At 44.6% G+C, this 19,651-nt stretch overlaps 1 protein-coding gene across 1 annotated transcript in view; it reads right to left on the reverse strand.

The window, feature by feature from the left end:
• Nucleotides 1–19,651, reverse strand: part of ASIC2 (acid sensing ion channel subunit 2) — a 972,995-nt gene that overhangs the window by 704,322 nt on the left and 249,022 nt on the right. The gene's annotated exons all lie outside the window — the stretch shown is intronic.

Raw genomic sequence — 19,651 nt, forward strand, 5'->3', positions numbered from 1 at the left:
CTGGCCTCCACCTGCCCCTCTTTAGGGAATCTGGATTCCTGTGACCCACCTATCACCCCTTGGACAATCCTGACCACTGCTGCCCAGGGAGCTCTGCCCCAGGCCTGATGGCACTGCCCTGTTTACCTGATGACAACGGGTCAAGCTAACTTGCATTCCTTAGTGGTGACGTGGTGCCCGCTCATTACCACTTCCTAAATTAATCGATGTGTCTCTGTTTCTTCTCCTCGCTCTCTAGCTCCACAGAGAAATGGAACACTGGGGCTTGAAACTGTTCCTACAATACAGCTATTCCAACCCTCTCGTTTCACAGATGGGGAAACTGAGGTCCAGAAAGTGGAAGTGACCCCAGTCTATTGAATAATTTATTCAAGAGAAATGCTATTGCGTGCTCAGGATGTGTCACTTCCAGGGTTGGTGCCCAGTCGATGGAGAGGATAGACAAGAAGGGGGGCCACTGTGGTCCAGCGTGATGGATTGGTCACGTGTGGTAGCACAGGGGTGTGGGAATAGAGAGGAGGGGCTCCTACACAGACGGAGGAGATGACAGAGCAGCTGACATAGGTGTTTTCTCTAAGGCAAGGGGGTGAGGGAGTTTGGACAGATGGAGACGCTTCTAAACTAATGCAGTGCTCTGGGCTCTTTTCCGGGGTCCTTGCTGCTCCCTAACATTCCGAAAAAGGGGGCGAAGAGGAGTGGAGGGTAAAAGGAGATGAATAACAAAGCATATACAGTTCTGTAATACATGATCTATAGCTCACATTGTGTTCAGCACATGTAACTTCCCTAACAAGTGTCACCCCAATAAACTTTAATTTAAAAAAAATAAAAAAAAATAATTATGAAACAAAGTATATAAGCATGAGTGAAAGCATGAATGAGCAAATGAATGCAACCCACGTTATCAGCATCCCTCGTGGGCTACTGTATCATTTGTTTGCTCATTTCATGCTGACAATATTACGATTATTCTCATTTGACCAAGGAGGCAACTGAAGCTTGGAGAAATTGAATAACTTCCCAAGCCATGTAAATAGAGAGGCAACCGGAATTCAATCCCAGGTCTGCCTGGCTCTGCAACTGGCTTTTCCACTCCATCCTGCTGCCGACTGCTGCCAACCTACTTCGGACACCAGGTCAGAAAAGCCAATGGGTGTAGTATGTCACTGATTGTCCCCTGTCACTAGTGTAAGGGAGGGAGGTCCCTGTCTGCTGCCCTCCCACCACAGAGCGGAGAAGCACCTCCCTCCTGCCTTCGTTCCTGCAACGAGGCAACACTCTCCCATCTGCCTAAATCCATGTCGGTGAATCCAATGGAATCTCTGCCAGGGAGCGTATTAACCGGGCCTTTACCAAGCCCTGAATCTGCTGAATCTTCACCTTCCCTGGAAGGCAAATGAAGTTTGATGTTTAATTCACCTCACGGAGTCATCGAGCAAACCAGTGACTGCGGTAAATGCTCCAAGCTTGTCTCTTCCCAGGCTCTGCAGCCTGTCTGCCCTCACAGCAGGCTCTCCTGCACGGACCTGACCGGCAGGCTCATCCCACCCTAGCCCCAGAGCAGCCACGCTCAGCGGGGCCACACCTGGAATCACCTGGGGGAGCCTTAACCACACCGAGCCCCAGGCTCTACCCCGGAGGGCCTGATGGCATAGGACTCTGCGCATTGAGATTCTAGAAATCCTCCAGAGATGTGTGCAGTGGGGGCTGATGACCACGAGCTCAGGCTACATCCTGACCTGAGGCTCTTGAGATTTAAACAGCCTCATGCTCTGAAACACACTTTTGGTGCTGGTCCGCCTGACCAGTGCTTCTGCTTTGAAAACAAGGCCTCTGTTTTGTTCTGTTTTGAGGTATCCCCCAAATGCCCCAGATTCTCTAGAGCTGAGGCCTGCCTTGTTCTTGCCACGCTCCTTTCCACTGAGTACAGATGGGCTGTGTTCTGTTTAACCAACTTGTTCACACATCTTCTGGTGCTGTCCTCTGCTCAGTCCTGGATTCCCACCTATTGGGACACCCCCATGCCATCTGGGGAGCAAGCGTCATGAAAGGGAAACAGTGCCATTTTGGAGGCAAGCGATCCTTGGTTCAAAGTCTAGCCTGGATACGCACTGGCTATAACCTCCTCAGAGTCCATTTTCTCACCTGCCCAATAATTGCTGTTGTTATTTATTTTTGTGCAATTAAACCAACCCCAAACTGAGTGCCTAAAACGACATTTACTTTCCTTAAGAATCCACAATTTGGGCAGGTTCAGGAGGGACAGCTCCTCTCTGCCCTACTCAGCCTCAGCTGGAGGCAGCTTGCAGACTGGGGCTGGAGTCACGTTATTCACCCACCTGTCTGGCACCTGGGCTGGGGAGACTCAGTCAGCGCTGGGTGCTGGGGTTCCTCAGGGATCTCTCTCTACCTCTACGTGGTCTCTCCATGTGGTCTGCCCAGCCTGTGGCTTCTGGGTAACCATGTTTCTTATAGGCTGGTGCAGAGCTCCCAAGTCTTATGTCCCAGCGAGAGCCAGATGAAACTGCGTCTTTCTTTTATGACCCTGCCTCAGAAATCACATAGCATCCTTTCCACTTCATTCTTTTCATCGAGGCAGTCACAAAGGTCCCCCTGGGTTCAAGGGCAAGGAAACCGTCCCCCTCCTATTAGGAGTGCAGCAAGGGTTGGGAAGAGCACGTGCAACCGGAAAGTACTGTTGCAGCCACGTTGGGAAAACATAATCTTCCACAAGGGGAATAATATTACTGTATTGCAAAATAGACTTATTTGAGTTATTAAAAATTACATCCTAAAGTCTTCACCTAACTCGTGAACCTTTAGTATGAATAAGCCATTCACATCTGTTAGCTCACTTAAACCTCCAAGCACCCAAAGTAGGTGTTATTCTCATTTTACTGAAGTGAGAACTGTGGTTCAGAGGAGTTAGGGGACCAGCCCAGATCACCCATAGTGAGTCACAGGCTTGGATTTTAAGGTGTGCGTGGCTCTCGATCAGTGGTTCTGAAGTAGGGGTCATTTGGGGACTTCTGGACACATTTTTTGTTGTCACCATTTAGGGGGTTGCGGGGGGCTTACTACTGACATATCTAGTGGATAGAGGTCTGGGATGGTGCTGAACGTCCTCCAGTGCACAGGACAGCCCCCCACCCCCCAAAAGGAACGATCCACACTAAAATGGCAACAGTGCTGAGGTCGAGAAACGTGCTCCAGAGACAATATGCTACTCACTGCTACATTATAGGCAAGTCTTCCTGTTGGTTTCTGGCCCCTTCCCCTAATTCCTTCTGCTGCCCCAGCTTCTTCCCAGACTAGCCCTTGGCAGATGTTTGTTCTACCAGGTTAGGAATTATTCACAGCACCTAAGATTGCCCTCCAAGGCCCTGGTTTGCTCATGGGGCTGCATCTAGGTCTAGGTGACGGGTACTCTCAGGATGCCTTATGGCTTGGGGCCCACGGGCCCAGGCTCTACTGCACGTGAGACAAAGCATTGCGCCGGTGGATGGAAGCCTGTTAGGTCAGGAGCCACATGCTACTTACGTAAAGAACAGGCAAAACACTGTTTGAAGCCTATGGCCTAAGCTTCTGGGAGGGAAGGGGAGATTGGCTTCCAGGTCCAGGAAGGAGGCATGGAGCTGGGCAATGGTGCTCATTCCCATTGACGTTGAGGTTTACACAAGCTAGTCAGTGGCCAGGTGTTTTAAAAGCACTAGAAATTAACCTTTAGCTTAAAGAGAGGCTTTTATCGCCCTCTCCTCTTCTCTCAACTGCTCATTGGCACACTGCCTAATGAACACAGCTCAGGCCCATTAGAGGCTGGGCAGATACGCTGGGTCCAGCGTGAAGTCAGCCACGGACGGCTTTTAGGAAGAGCCAGGAAACTGTGACAATGGGAGAGGAGATCCATTCGTTCCGAGACAATAATTGCATTCACGCTCTTTGCTGAGAGAGCCATTCATTAATCCTGGATGTGGGCAAGGCCTGGTATGCCAATGGCACCCTCTGAAATGAAGTCTTTTGCTAATGTGCTCATACCCATGACAGGCGGACTAAGTGCAAACTCAGCCATCATCGCAGTTCAGCAATTCTCACGTCGGGACTGTGGCCTTGACCATGCCAGGGGAGGAAGGGTTGCATGTGTTAGAGTCAAACGAACTCGGCTTTGAATCCTGGACCCGACATGTACCTGCTGTACAACCTTGAACAAGTCACTTGACGTCTCTGCATAACAAAAACCATCAACTATAATGACATAGAGTAGAAACTCAATGTACAGACATTGCTACTATCGTTCTTAACCTAGTACTGCAGCAGCTGCAAACCTGATCTGGAAAGAGGAACTACTAGAGGTCTCAGGAGTGGGATTTGGAAATCTGTATGACACCTGAGGCTCAGAGCCCCCGTCTCTGAAGTCCCTTTGCTGGCTACCCTCGGGGGACTATAAATCTGAGACACCCCTGGGGGCTATGGTCAGAGAGGAAGCAAGGAAACAGACGTGAGCTGTCCAGTATGGTAGCCACTAACCACACTATGAAACTGGAAATATGGTTATGGTCATTGGCTATTGGGGAATTAAAGTATGGCTGCTGTGACTGAGTATCGGAATTTTACATTTTATTGAATTTTAATTAATTTACATTTAAATTTAAAATCATTAGATTCAGTTATTGGAAGACTTAAGTATGTTGGGAACGAGCTGGTATGTGAATCTAGTTTCTCAACTGTGACTTTCACGAAATGGACAAGAGATTAAATATTTCCACTGATAACTGAGATGAGCTCTAAGTATAAAACAGCCACCAGATTTTGAAGACTTAGTACAAAATAGAACGTAAACTAGGTCAATAATTTTGTATATCGATTACATGTTGAAGTTGAAATAGTTTAGATATTTTAGGTTAAATAAAATACATTATTAAAAGTAGTTTCACTTATTTCTTTTAATCTCATTTAAATGTGGCTGTTAGAAAATGTAAGATTACATATGTGGCATGCATTATATTTCTGTTGGCCAGTGCTGCTGCCAAGCACCCAGACAGCTTTAAATCTAGACTCAGGCTGCTTCTGGACTTACAAACGGTTCTGCTTGCAGTTCCACGTTGGGGTTTAGAGTCAAAGCGTCAGATGAAGAAAGCATGTACTTTTGCTGACTCTGTTCCCTTCCTCTGTGTATACACAGTTGCCTTGAGGTCCTTGTGGCGAAGAATGGCTGGATGGGTCTTGGTGGGATGTGGATGGTTAGTCGAATGCCAGTCCTTTAAAAGTTCTCCATTCTCTGTGTATATTGCTTTTCCTTTACGGAATGTGGTTCTATGCTCCCGCTGTCCCACCTGTTAGATATATAATACCTCTCAGATAGCGAGCTCGATTCATTTATCTCTCGCAGAGAAAAAAAATGTTCCATCCTACTGATGCAGAAAATCTCTTTCAAGCTCTATGAGGAGCCTTCTCATCTAAATATTGCCAGATCTGGAGAGCTGATCTTTGTGGCGTCTGCTCCAGTTTCTCAGCCCTTTATGGAGTTAAATCTTGGCTCATTTCCATCTCAGGCCTCCTGGGTGAGGCCTGAGCACATGGCCATGCCCAGGAAAAGCCTGTGCAATGAGAAAGGTAGGCAGCAGGGGCTGCAGGAAGTCAAACAGAGAGTAGACCAGCCAGGCTCGGGTCCCAAGTCTCATTTGCACAAGGCTTTGTGATATTTAACCAACAGAAGGAGAAGAAGATTTCCCCCATTTATCCCCAAGTCAGGTCTGAACCACATCCATCAGCAAACGCATTTCCTCCTCAGGATTACTGGCAACTGTTTCATTTGTTTACTGAAAAGCAGTGACAGCCCTGAGTAAGTTCATGCCTGTTCTTCGTCTATAGGAGAAAGATCCTGAGGTCATTAATCCAACCACTGCGTTTCTCAGTGGGAGAACCCAAAGCCTGCAGATTAGAGTGAGGCTCTGTTGGTCCTGAGGTTGTGAGGTGCTGTGGTAATCATCTTCTGATTGAACCAGGAAGGAGGTGAAATTTAGCAGACACATCATCGGATTTAGAAAGGGGTATGGCCCGGCTGGAATCCTGGCTCAACTACTTACTAGCCATCCATTACCTGACCAAATGCCTCAGCTCTCTACGCCTCAGTTTCCTCCTCCGTAATTGGGAATGATAATAGCCATTTCCTGGATTTGTTTGCAAGAACATAGAACCTGACAGAGAGTAAGTGCCCAGTAAGGGGTAGCCCAGGCCTCAGAGCTACTGTTCTAATGACCAGAACGTCTGTTAGTGATTGCCTTATGAGCTCCTGAGAAATTAAAAAGGAGTGACCTCCCCATCATTTTTTGTTTTATTTCAATGGATGATGGAAGCAGATTCTTCCAGATTTCTCACGCTTTTCTACTTCTAACGTTCTTAGTAAAGGCACTTGACCCCCCGATTTAATGGTATTCCTTGGCTTTGTGAGAGGAGAGGAGAGAGACAAACCCCACGTCCTGAATTGATCAATAGCCATGTCCACTCTTGTCCTGGCCCTTGTCTTCATGAACTGTGAGCAGAAAAGAGCAGACATGACAGATACAAGGTTCCGATGGGGAACCACCGAGCTAACAGAAAGGCCTGGGAGGTGGAGATGGGTTGGTATTGGCGCCTCACAGTTTCCGCAAAGTTGGGAAAATTCTAACCCTCATCTCCTGAATCATGGCAGCAAAGATGCCACTTTCCTGAAACTTCAGGGATCACGCCGGGGCGAGCAGCATGGATGAACGTGGAGAACTGCCTTCCTACACTTGGTTTTAGATTTTCAACTATGAAATCATCAAATGGGCCCTCACTGGGAAAGTTTGAGCTGGTTTTTATCTTTGATGCTCACCTCAGATGAAAAGTGTCTTCATGTGGAGGTTCCGCAGAGTGAGACAGGAGACCCAAGTTCAATTTCAGATCTACCAGTGATTTTCTCTGTGACCTTGGAGAAATGTTAGCTGTGCTTCCTCGAGACATGGGAAGGGAATTGGCAATACTGAGCCTTTACACAGCACCCCATCTCATAGCAGAGGCTTTAGGAGTCTTCAAGGCTGCTGGGTTAACTCAGTCACCAGGGACACAAGGCTAGTAAGTGGCCTAGCCAGGAGGGGATTTGAACCCAACTCTCCCCGCTCCCGTAGCCAATGCATGCTGCTATGTCATGCTGTATCTACAGAAGGCAAAGTCCAGAAGGACCTAGACAAATGACCATGGAAATTCATGAGGCCGGGAAGGTTTGAAGGCATAGAGTTTGGAAGCAGATGTGTATCTGGAGTCCAGATTCAGATGAATCTTGAACCCATGCCCCAAAGAGCCATGCCTACCTCTCGTCCTAGTGCCCTCACAGACTGTCAGTGGGTCAGTGCCCTGCAGCCATGTAAATGAGTGACAGCAGGCTGCTTCATTTGCTTTATTCTGATGTCAGTGTCTCATCTCTGACAAATACTGGCCATACTTTATTTTTTAAGATTTTTTTTTAACTGGGGAAGGGGAACAGGACTTTATTGGGGAACAATGTGTACTTCCAAGCCTTTTTTCCAAGTCAAGTTGTTGTCCTTTCAATCTCAGTTGTGGAGGGTGCCGTTCAGCTTCAAGTTGTTGTCCTTTCAGTCTTAGTTGTGGAGGGCGCAGCTCAGCTCCAGGTCCAGTTGCCGTTTCTAGTTGCAGGCAGCACAGCCCACCATTCCTTGTGGGAGTCGAACCAGCAACCTTGTGGTTGAGAGGATGTGCTCCAACCAACTGAGCCATCAGGGAGCTCAGGGGCAGCCCAGCTCAGGGTGCCATGTTGAATCTTAGTTGCAGGGGGCACTGCCCACCATCCCTTGCTGGAGGAATCGAACCGGCAACCTTGTGATTGAGAGGACGAGCTCCAACCAACTGAGCCATCTGGGAGCTCAGCGGCAGCTCAGCTCAAGGTGCCGTGTTCAATTTTAGTTGCAGGGGGCAGAGCCCACCATCCCTTGCGGGACTCAAGGAATTGAACTGGCAACCCTGTGGTTGAGAGCCCACTGGCCCATGGGGGGATCAAACCGGCAGCCTTCAGAGTTAGGAACATGGAGCTCTAACCGCCTGAGCCACCGGGCCAGCCCCACACTTCTTTCACTGGTTCTTTTATATGTTCTTTCTGTTCCTTCATTCACCAAACTTTTCATCTCCTGTTGCAGGTACTAGATTATAGAGATAAACAACCCACCGTCCCAGACCACTTCTGGGTTGGGTAGAAACAGATCCGGTGCATACCCAAGGCACTGTTCTTTCCAGGTTTCCACACCTTAAGTCTTTCTGTTGGCTGTTAAGGACTTGACCACTCCTCTAACCCCACCCATTCCTTAGGCTTGTTTTAGGTCTTTTCTGTTGGTTCATTTGCTCTCTGAACTGTATAAATGTACAGCTTCCCGGATATTTATATTCTATGGATGTGCCATTCTTCTCCAGATCTGCTTTCTCTCCTGTCCCCAAAACCAGCTTCAGGATGCTGAAATTGAGGTGAGTAAGTTGTTCCAAATTCAGGCTATGAAGAACATGGCCCAGATGTGTAACACGAAAAACAGAGAAGATGTGGAGATCGTAGGAAAATGGACCATGGGGACCATCCTTACCTAGATGGGAGACAGGCCAAGGGATAGGGTTCCCCAAAGTGGAGGGCACAGGACTCCAAACACACTACCGGAGGTGAAGGATTCTATTTGGGGCCTTGATGCCCAGGTGGGCCTATGTACTAAGGTTGAAGGCATTTGTTGAGATAAGTCACAGCATGTCTTTTAATTTGGGGACAAGGACCATGCAGAAAGACATCTGCAAGACACACGATGGAGGAAGAAATGCAAGAGGAAGGGTCTGGTGACCATCTCAGACAGATTATCAGCAGTTATATCATTTTCGATTGCTTGCTTTTTAGGAAAGAGGCAATATAGTGGTTATGAGCCTGGACGGTTGAGTCAGAATTCACATCTTAATTCTGCCACTTATTTGCTATTTGCCATTGGACACATCACATGACCACCTTGCGCCTCTTTTTCCCCATTAATAGGTGACACTAATCATGATACTCACCCCACAAGACTGTGGAACACATCAAACAAGATGACCTATACACATGGAAAGACGACCATGAGGCCCGGCCATGCTGAGTCCTCTGTAACAGTTGCTGTGGTCATTATGTTGTCCAGGAACTTAGCTCAATTTGCCATCTGTTCATTTTTTGGGCCCTTCCCCTCTGCTAAAGTATGGTAGTAAGACCTATACAATAAGAAGGGCCTTGTCTCTAGAGGCAGCCAAGTGGAAAAATGTGTCCAATTGGACAGGGGCGAGGGGGTGAAAGAGCCCAAAGAGTAGGGTAGACGTTGGGGGGTTACCTGAAAAGGGAGTGATCCCAGGTGTACTGGTTGGGAGAAAGAAGATACTTGGCATCCCCTCTGACTAAACATCGTTCTCTCCCTAAAAGAGGCCTGACTGAGGCAGCTGCATCCCCAGGAGTTCCTTACGTTTCTGACAGAATTTCATGCACATGCCACGCTATGTCCGGCCAATTAGCTAATTAGGACAAGGGAAAGCTCCGTCCTGCCCTGCCCTACCCCAGAAAATTCTCAACTTGCTGTGTCGGGCAGTTCACCATCGTTACCCTCACTCTACATCCGTTTCATAATCTCATACTGGGTTTTTAATGGGATAGACATGCATTTAAAGGCCTCAAAAGGAAATATAAAAGTCCAGGAAGTGCAGAGTCTCAAACAAGATGAACCCAAAGAGGCTACACCAAGACACGTCATAATTAAAATGCCAAAAGTTCAAGACAATGAGAGAATCTTAAAAGCAGCAAGAGAAAAGCAGTTAGTTACCTGCAAGGGAGCCCCCATAAGACTGTCAGTTCATTTCTCAACAGAAACTTTTCAGGCCAGAAGGGATTGGCAGGAAATATTCAAAGTGAAGAAAAGCAAGCATCTACAGATAAGACTATTCTACCCAGCAAAACTATCATTTAGAATCCAAGGAGAGATAAAGAGCTTCCCAGACAAGAAAATGCTAAATGAGTTCTTCACGACCTAACCAGTATTACAAAGAAACTTAGAGGGACTTCTAGAAGACAAAAATAAAATAAAATAAAACAAAATAAAATAAAATAAAACAAAATAAAAATATGAGTAATAATACGGCAATAACTATATTCTATCAACAATTACTTTTAATGTAAATGGATTCAATACTCCAATCAAAAGATAGGATGGCTGAATACATAAGAAAACAAGCCCCTTACATATGCTGCCTACAAGAGGCTCACTTCAGATTGAATGACAAGCACAGACTGAAAGTAAAGGGGTGGAAAAAGATATTTCATGAAAATGGCAACAAACGAAAAAAGCTAGGGTACCAATACTTATACCAGACAAAATGAACTTTTAAACAAAGGCTACAGCAGGGGACAAAAAAGGACCCAGTAATCCCATTTCCGGGTATTTATCTGAAGAAACCCAAATGCTACTTCAAGGGGTCATGTGCATCCATATGTCCATTGCAGCTCTGTTTACAGTGGCCAAGATGTAGAGGCAGCTTGGGTGTCCATTGATGGAAGAATAAAGAGGAGGTGGTACATATATACAATGGAATATTGCTTGGCCAGGGAAGGGAATGGGTTCTTGCCATCTGTGGCAGCCTGGATGGACCTGGAGGGTGTTGTGCTGAGTGGAGGGTAAGACAGAGAAAGACAGATGCAGAATGAGTTCACTTATATGTGGAATCTAAAGAACAAAATAAACAAAACAGAAACAAACTCACAGATACAGAGAACAAACGGATGGTTGCCAGATGGGAGGGGGGTTGGGGAGTTGAGTGATAAGGTGAAAAGATTAAGAAATACAAATTGGTAGTTACAAAGTAGTCACAGGGATTTTAAGTAAAGCATAGGGAATATAGTTAATAATGTTGCAACAACTATGTATAGTGCCAGGTGGGTACTAGACTAATCAGGGGGATCACTGCATAAATTAAAAAGATAAAAAAGACTGTGAAATCTGAGAAGGAAAGAACCACAAAAGAAAATCCCTGTCTACAGTTTTATCACTAAAAGCAGCTGTATCTGAATTTATCAACAAAATGTTTATAATCTTGAAGATGTACTGTATTCCCTTAAATAAGAGATTTCTAAGGTGGATTTCAGTTGTTTTCTCTACTTCAGTAATAGATATTTCTAATTAGTAGATACTTGAAAGTCCATTTAATTTTTAATTCAGGAAGTCATTCATGATAGAGGCAATTTAAACAACTCCAGAAAAACTTCAAACCCCAACAAAATTCCATTAACTCCGTGGATACTTTAATGGAACATTTAACTAATGTTGAATTATGATGAGTCCCTGTGGAGGTAGGTACCTACGCAGTCTACCAATTCCCTTTTGGGGAATGCAAGCTTTTAATAATTAGTTCAGTTGATTAGACTGATACAATGCAGTTATCAAGGTTACCTTTTATAATTCACTCCTCAGAAGAACATTCCTCTGGCCTTCCCTTGCCATGCAGTGGTCCTACAGAGCTTACATAAGTGTGACTCCTCTTAGAACCTCCCTGTGCATTCCTGTATCTGCCACTTTCATAGCATGTGATGACGGGCAAAGAGACATCTCCGGGAGTGAGGTATGATTAGGAGCTGCTTCTAGGCTGTACCTAAAATCAGGGCTATATAGTGTAGCCATTTGACCATCAACTATGTGCAGGGTTTAGTGATTTCAGCTTCGATATCTTCACAAGGGTCCCCTTTCCCTTTCACAGAGATAGATTCATTGGGTTGGAGGACCATTCGGAAGTATCAGCTCAATGCCTTCATTTCATTACTGAGGAAACAGGCCCAGAGAGGAGAACTGGTTTTCCCAGTGCTGCAGGGACAGGTAGCCAGAAGGATAGGAAGGACTGAGCCCCAAGTGTTCCACTTCCCATCAAGTGCTCTTTCCATCATACCTTGTCATTGCCACGGTCCTAAGCACTAAGAGTAGCATAGACTGGACCAGCCCTTATGATTCGATTGTCACATTCAGGAGTGGAGTGAGAGACAGATAGGATAGAAAAGGACAGAAAGCACTAAAACGAAAATTCTACCCTTGAGGATTTCTGTGATAAACTTAATGGAGAAGCTGAACAAATACACTTGAAGCAATTAGAAGAACATTATATAAGACAATATGTAATTAGGTACTAAATTATGTGGCACCGAGAACGGAGAAAATTTTATGTATTGCAAGAGCCTGGGAGTCTTTGTGGAGGGGGTTAGACATGTAAGTGGCTTTGGATCAGGACAGCATGTGGACTATTGAAGGGAAGGGGGTCTTTTCTATGTGTTATAAATAGTTTGAACATTTAATGTGGCTCTGGAGTCACACAGCCTTGACAAACTTAGTGAAACTTGGCAAGCCTCAGTGTCCTTATCTATAAAATGGGAATAAAATGCTATTGTTGGGTATGAGCTTGCCTAAAAGGAAATCATCACAGTTGGAGGAGCTAAACTGAGCCCCTGTGAAAGGAACATAGGATAGAGAGTCAATGAACACATGTCTTGCTAGTATTTCCTTTTAGTCCCATAGAACTAGGTCCTATTGCAGACCAAACACCCTATTCTATTCAGCAAGAACCATTACATGACAAGTCACTGCAGACTTCTTTTTACCCGAGGATATTCAGTCTTCACCTATCCCCGTAGCTCCCTAAGGCTGTATAACTTTGGTAGACCTTGGATCCACTGAGGCTCACCTTAGGAAGGAGGGTAAGGGAATCAAATGATCATTCGTGCCGCGATATAAAAAGAGCTCCAATCCATCTGGAAACCTTTTTACGGCGCATGGGCAGATGCTGTACTATGACAAGAATACATAAGAAAGATGCAAGATTATTGGACGAGACCATCGAGGAGAACACGTGAATCACTGATGAAGGCTGGCTGGCAGCCTTGGCACTTCCTTCTCTCCTAATGCTGCTTTGCGTGGGATGCGAATGTGGAGATGAACTTGGTGTGAACTATAAAATGATGACATAAGAGAGCATAAACTGGAAAAAGAGGGTGAGACATTAGTGTTACTTCCACGTGCACTGGTTAAATATAGTCCCCATAGATCCCACTCGCGACATTTCCCTGCCCACTCCCATGATGGAAGTGAACACAAAGCAGACCGCCAAGATTCAGAAAATTCCAACAAATCAGACCGGCCTTGGTCTTCTCGTAACTCAGGGCTCCCAAGGGGAAAAAAGCGAGAAGGATTCTAGTAGAGGAAGCACCTGCTTTTAGGATCGTTGTGATGAAATATAAAGTGTATCTTAGCGCCTGGAATACAGTAGGTATGTAAAAAATGAGCATTCCCTTCCCTAGAATGAAATTTTCTGAGATGGGCGTGATTTACTTAAAAGCAGGATGAACTACCACTAGCACTGGTTTCCATTGGTAGTTTGACCCTGCCTGTGACTTCCAGGCATTGAAGAGAAAGAAGGGCCTTTCCTGAGAAAGAGCCCCAACCTGGTCAAGAAAAAGATGGAGTTTGAGGGGGAAGGGGGTTGATCAGATCCACCCTCAGTTATTAAAAAAAGGTCAGAAAGGTCTGAGTTCACTGAAAATCATGTAAGAAATGGAGTCAGGGACATAGAAAATGAATCCATTGTAGGACTGCGGAAATTATGACTCTTTTCCTGTTTAGCTAGGGTACTTGCTGACTGTGTTCCTATCATGAATGGAGGGGGAAAATCCCAAAATAAGAAGATCCCCCTTTGTTAATTTTAAGAGATAGTGTGGATGGAGTAATACCTGATATTGTTGTGTCCCTCCCATTCTGCCTTATAAGATGTGAAGGGGAGAAACTCCGAGAGTGGGAAATAACAACCGTGCAGTAGAAAGAAAGCAGTTTGAATCCCTGGGGGGTTTGGGGAAGATAGGAACAGAATGTTGTATCGTTGCTTCAAGGCAGGATATTGTGTTAAACATTTTTCATTCAGGAGCTGTGTATTGAAATGTTTTATCTATATAAACATAATCATTTTAGAATTAGAGGATATTGTATAGCATCTAACTTTCAATCCAAAGCGAAAATATTTTCTCTAGAATAGCTGCTTAATTATAGCCAAAAAAGAGGATTTCAGCATATTCATAGGCAGCTCTTTCATAGCTGACTTTCTTATTCCATCCTGCTTATTAAAAAGTTCTTCCTTATATTAAGCTGAAATCGTACCTGCTCCGATTTTGTCTTGGCTTCTAGCTAAGGTCTACTACAACCCAATGTCTTGTCCAGACTTCTAAATCATCCATCTTGCCATTTGATTAGTAACTTCTCCTAATGGCTTCTCTTGAGTCTAATTCTGAGGGAAGAGAAGGCTGGGTGGCCCTCTTTCCCAGGCATCAATTTCCTCTCCTCCCTTTTATCATTTTTCTTGTCAAAATAAAACAAGGCCTTTCACCTGTTCTTGGCGTGAGGATGAGGAGAGATGAGTGCGGGTGGGCCTGAAAGTAATCATGTGGCCCTGCCATTTCTAACAGCTAAGCAGCTAGTACTATCATATTTTCTCACGGCATCTCCCTCATGGTGTTATAAAACACATTCACATTTCAAAAGTGCATGCTTAGGAATTTGGCTGTCCTTCTAAGAAAACAGTGACAATCCCGTGAGTACGTGTGAGCATTACTTATGTTGCACCTCTCCTCCTCCCTAGTCTGGAGTTTTGGGGACCTGTTCATCACCCACTAGATAGTGGAGAACTTTTCCCTCACACGTGAGATGAAAACAGGTAGAGAAAGCACTGCCTGATGAGCCCCACGGGCTCTCTGGTGGAATCAGTGTTTCCTCAAGCACCAGGAAAGTTCCACAATATGCCCTCATTCCCTGCCTTGGTGCAGGCCTGGTGCTAAGTTCTGGGCTGAAGACCAGGACACACTCCTTTCTCTTAAGGGGCTTTCTGTCATTTCTCATCCTCTGGAAGAGAACGTAGATGGGTAGATTGGTAAAGTTATTATTATTATTTTCAATCATTCTCTGACCCAAAGTGAAAAAGGGCTCCAGGACAAGTTTTGGTCAGGGGAATTTCTAGCCCGTGAGTTAATTCAGGAGCTATCAGTGTTTATGCATATGTGGGCTCTTGGCTTCCTTGGCTTCCATATCAGACTCCTCCCTGCTGACAGCAGCCCTGTCTCTCCCAGGGATACAAATGTAATTATCCTTTCGCAAGTACATGGCACACTGTCAGGATTTTGCCGTAGAAGAGAAAGGGCCCAGAAACAAGCTTGAAGAGGGGAGAGGGAGGAAAAAGAGGGAGAGGAAGGCTCCCTGTTCTGTTGACTTGGATCCTCTCCTCTTTGGAGCAGCTGCAAACCACCCCACAAGTCCCTTCTCAGCCTCTTTTTTTTTCTGTCCTTTTCCACTTTGCCCTCTCTTTGCTTATCCCCAGAGTGTTACTGTGGAAAATGGAGGGAAGGGGGGAGAAAGACATGGTAATTCACTGTCATCAACAGAAAGGGGGTACTGGAGTTAATTCTTCTCATCATCTCAATGCCTTACCACCATCTCTAGCCTTAGAAAGGAAGAAGGGGCTACACGGTTGGTGAGGGATTTGTCCTTCTCCCTCATCCCCACCCCCATCCCATCTAGCAACCCTGTTTTTCCTCTATGTCTCTGAGACTATTTCTGATTAGTTCGTTCATTTATTCTTTTCTTTGGATTCCACATATAAGTGAGATCGTATGGTATTTGTCTTTCTCCATCTGACTTATTTCACTTAACATAATGTTCTCTAGGTCCATCCACATCGTTGCAAATGGTAAGATTTCTTTCTTCTTTATGGCTGCGTAATACTCCATTGTGTAAATGTACCAGTTTCTTAATCCAGTCGTCCACCGATGGGCAATAGTTTGGGGACTATCATCAATGATGTCAAGATTTTGTAGGGTACCCGATGGACACTTGTCTCGTTAGGGAGACCACCTCAGGGATGATGTAGATGCCTGATCACTGCACTGTACACCTGAAGCTGACGCTGAACAATAATGAATGTCTACTGTAATTTAACATATATATTATATACATACGTATGTATATAATATATACGTATACATATATACACATATATACATATATAGTCAGAATGCGGGGTACAGCATAAGAACAGAGTCAATGGAACTGTAACAGCTGTATGATGTCAGAGTGGTAGTAGATTGGGGGAGGGGAGTTATCACTTTGTGAGGGGTGTAAATGTGTAACTATGACATTGCTTTGTACACCTGAAACTAATAAAAAAACATTCTTTCTTTACACCCAGCTAAGGAGTCTGGAACCAACTAGAAGGCTGCCGCAAAGCCCCAAGTTTTAGCGTCAGCCAGACATTACCACTGACACTTACGTTACCTTTAAAAAGTGCTATGTTGGCATCAACTCATTAAAAATATCTCACAATAAAATTCAATACATTTTGCCACACGACCCAGTTCTGGAATCTATTTACTCCAGGCCAATACATATAAATATATTCCAGAGAATAGATTCTGAAGTCCATACCAAAGAAATTCTTGTGAGAGGTGCTTTAGAAGGCATGCGCAAAATTTTCTTTGGAGTGCTGTTTGATTGTTACAGAGTGGAGGTAGAGAGAACACAGGTATGCGCTGTCAGCATACGGACAAGGAAACATGGTAAAGAGATCTGAAGGGGTATCACATAGTAGTTGAAAGAAACTAGCATAGAGCAGGAACTATGTATCCTCCATCAAATGTCATAGCAACGGTTTCAGGTAGAAGCAACATAATGAATAGTACAAGAGAACCAGGCCAGGCATTCGTCTTGGCATTTTCTCTCTGAGATTTGGTTGCTTCATCTGTAAAATGAAGAGCCTAGAAATGCTGCCCAGGCTTATCGGTGGTTTAAAATAAACTGTTGCATACTGGCATGGTTAGGACATTTGATTTGTTTGCCACACCTGCATCAGCCTTTATCACTCTTGCTAACGGAGCACAGTCTGCTGTCACATTAATCCCCTGTCACTCCCCCTGTCCTTCCAAGCACCCTCTAAGTAGAGACGACTTTATAGCAGGGCCTGGGCATGGTGTTTTAGTATCCATCAGTGAAGACCACACTGCACCAAAGAGAGTGCCAACCTTCCTACTCTGACCAAATTCTAGGCATGTTTCCTTTTTAGACAGCTCAACCACAGTCTTCTCATCACTGGCAGGTTCTGAAAGACGGTTCCGTGTGGGAAGGGAAGTCACTTTTGGCTATGGTGGCTTAACAAATGCAACCAGACTTAACATGGGAGAAGGGGAAAAGGCAGCCAATCTCGAAGCCCTTAACCTACGGTCGTTCCAAGGTGTCAGGTAACCAATGAAACATGTTTATGCTATTGTAGAAAAGACATAAAATGATACCATTTCTAGCCTTTCTCACAACAAATTCATCTTTGCCCCGAGATAGGGCAGTCACTGTCCCTCGGGAGGCCTAGACTGACATGTGTGATTTAGGAGGTTTCTGCCCATCACCCTGGCCAGGCAGTGGATTTTCGCAAGACCCCGCCCAGGACAGCCTACCAAAAACCATGCCAGCTTTGCTCGGTTTTAGCATTCACATTTTCATCAAATATTTATTCAGTCCCCACTGTGTGCCAGGCACTGTGGGTGTAATAATGATCAAGACAGGTGTGATTTCTGTGCTGATGGAACTTTCACATTGTGAGACTACAAGAAATGCCCATCTTTCTGCTCTTACCTTAGAGACAGTGCAGTGTAACAGTTAAGGGTATGGGCTCTGGGCCCAGACTGCCTAGGGTCTAGGCCTGGCTTAACCAGTTCCTGGCTGTGTGATCTTGAATAAGGTACTTCATCTTTTAAAGGGGACTAATTGCAGTACCCATCTCATAGGCTTGCTTTGAAGATGAAATACACTGAAACACTTCAAGCACTCAGAACCACGGCAGACATACAGTAAGCACTCAATGATTTTCTTTTTTCCTAATTGCATACCAGCAAGACTTTTCCACTTGTAGGCAAATGTGTTTTATATCTCTTGCCCCTGGATTGCTAATTCCAGACATCAGTCCTTTGTACATATTTCTTCCTGATTCTTCTCCATTAATTTGTGTCTATAATTTGCTCCAAGCTCAAATCTTGTCAACTCTAAGAAGGCTTCCCTGAGAAGTCTCAGGTCATTTTAATTGTTCTGTAATCCCTCCCCCTCCTCTCTTGCAGTCCTGTTCCATCAACACTTAGGTTTACATACCACCACTCTGGCTTGTACTCAAGTTCTGTGTTTTCACCTCTGGGTGCAGAGAAGGCAAGTGACTAGCAGAAGTTCACACAGCTAGCTTTTCATGCTATGCTCAAATTCTAGTGCGTCTGATTTCAAATTCTTTTTACTAGGGTATTCTGACTTTCAGCACATCGTAGAGGAATCTACAAAAAATAGTGTTTCAATCACTGCCATTTTATTGAGTGTTCACTATGTTCCTTGTACTGTGTAATACGTACATCTACTAGATATATACAGAGGGTGCTAAAAAAGGGTATACGGTTTAAGAAAGGAAAAAACTGTATGAAAATGACACTGATAGTAACCGCTTTGAGCACCTCTTGTAATTGCAATAGTCAAATGTGACCTGTATTCATCTTTTATTATCTGTATATATTGAGTATTACAATTTTAATACAGTTTTTTCCTTTCTTAAAATGTGTATACATTTTTTGGCACCATCTGTGTGTGTGTGTATATATACATACATACATATATATATATAGTATATACATCTACAGATATACTGTATATATATACTGTAGATATATATACAGTATACAGTATATATATACAGTATATATATCTGCAGATATATATATACTATATATCTATGTCTCTCTATATATAGTAGGTATATAACTGTAATAATATATATTACACCGTAACATATCTGTAATATCATAATATATATGTATCATAATATATATGTTGGTCTGGGCTTTATCAGGAAAAACTTCTTTTTCTTTTTTTTAAGATTTTATTGGGGAAGGGGAACAGGACTTTATTGGGGAACAGTGTGTACTTCCAGGACTTTTTTCCAAGTCAAGTTGTTGTCCTTTCAGTCTTAGTTGCAGGAGGCGCAGCCCACCATCCCTTGTGGGAGTCGAGGAATCGAACCAGAAACCGTGTGGTTGAGAGGACGGGCTCTAACCAACTGAGCCATCTGGGAGCTCAGTGGCAGCTCAGCTCAAGGTGCCATGTTCAATCTTTAGTTGCAGGGGGCGCTGCCCACCATCCCTTGGGGGAGTCAAAGAGTTGAACCCGCAACCTTGTGGTTGAGAGGACGCACTCCAACCAACGGAGCCATCTGGGAGGCAGCTTAGCTCAAGGTGCCGTGTTCAATCTTAGTTGCAGGGGGCAGAGCCCACCATCCCTTGCAGGACTTTAGGAGTTGAACCGGCAACCTTGTGGTTCAGAGCTCCCTGGCCCGGAGCTCCAACCGCCTGAGCCACCGGGCCAGCCCGGAAAAACTTCCTATAGTTGGCAAGATTTGAGCTTTTAGAGCAATTTACAGACATAAATTATCATACATTATATAATTATTAACATCCTATATAATACATAATTATTGATAATTCTATATATTATATACCTATACTATTATAGTTACATACGTATACATATGCAATGTATATGTT

The sequence above is a fragment of the Rhinolophus hipposideros genome (genome assembly GCF_964194185.1).
Source record: "Rhinolophus hipposideros genome assembly, chromosome: 20".
Classification (NCBI taxonomy): Eukaryota; Metazoa; Chordata; class Mammalia; order Chiroptera; family Rhinolophidae; genus Rhinolophus; species Rhinolophus hipposideros.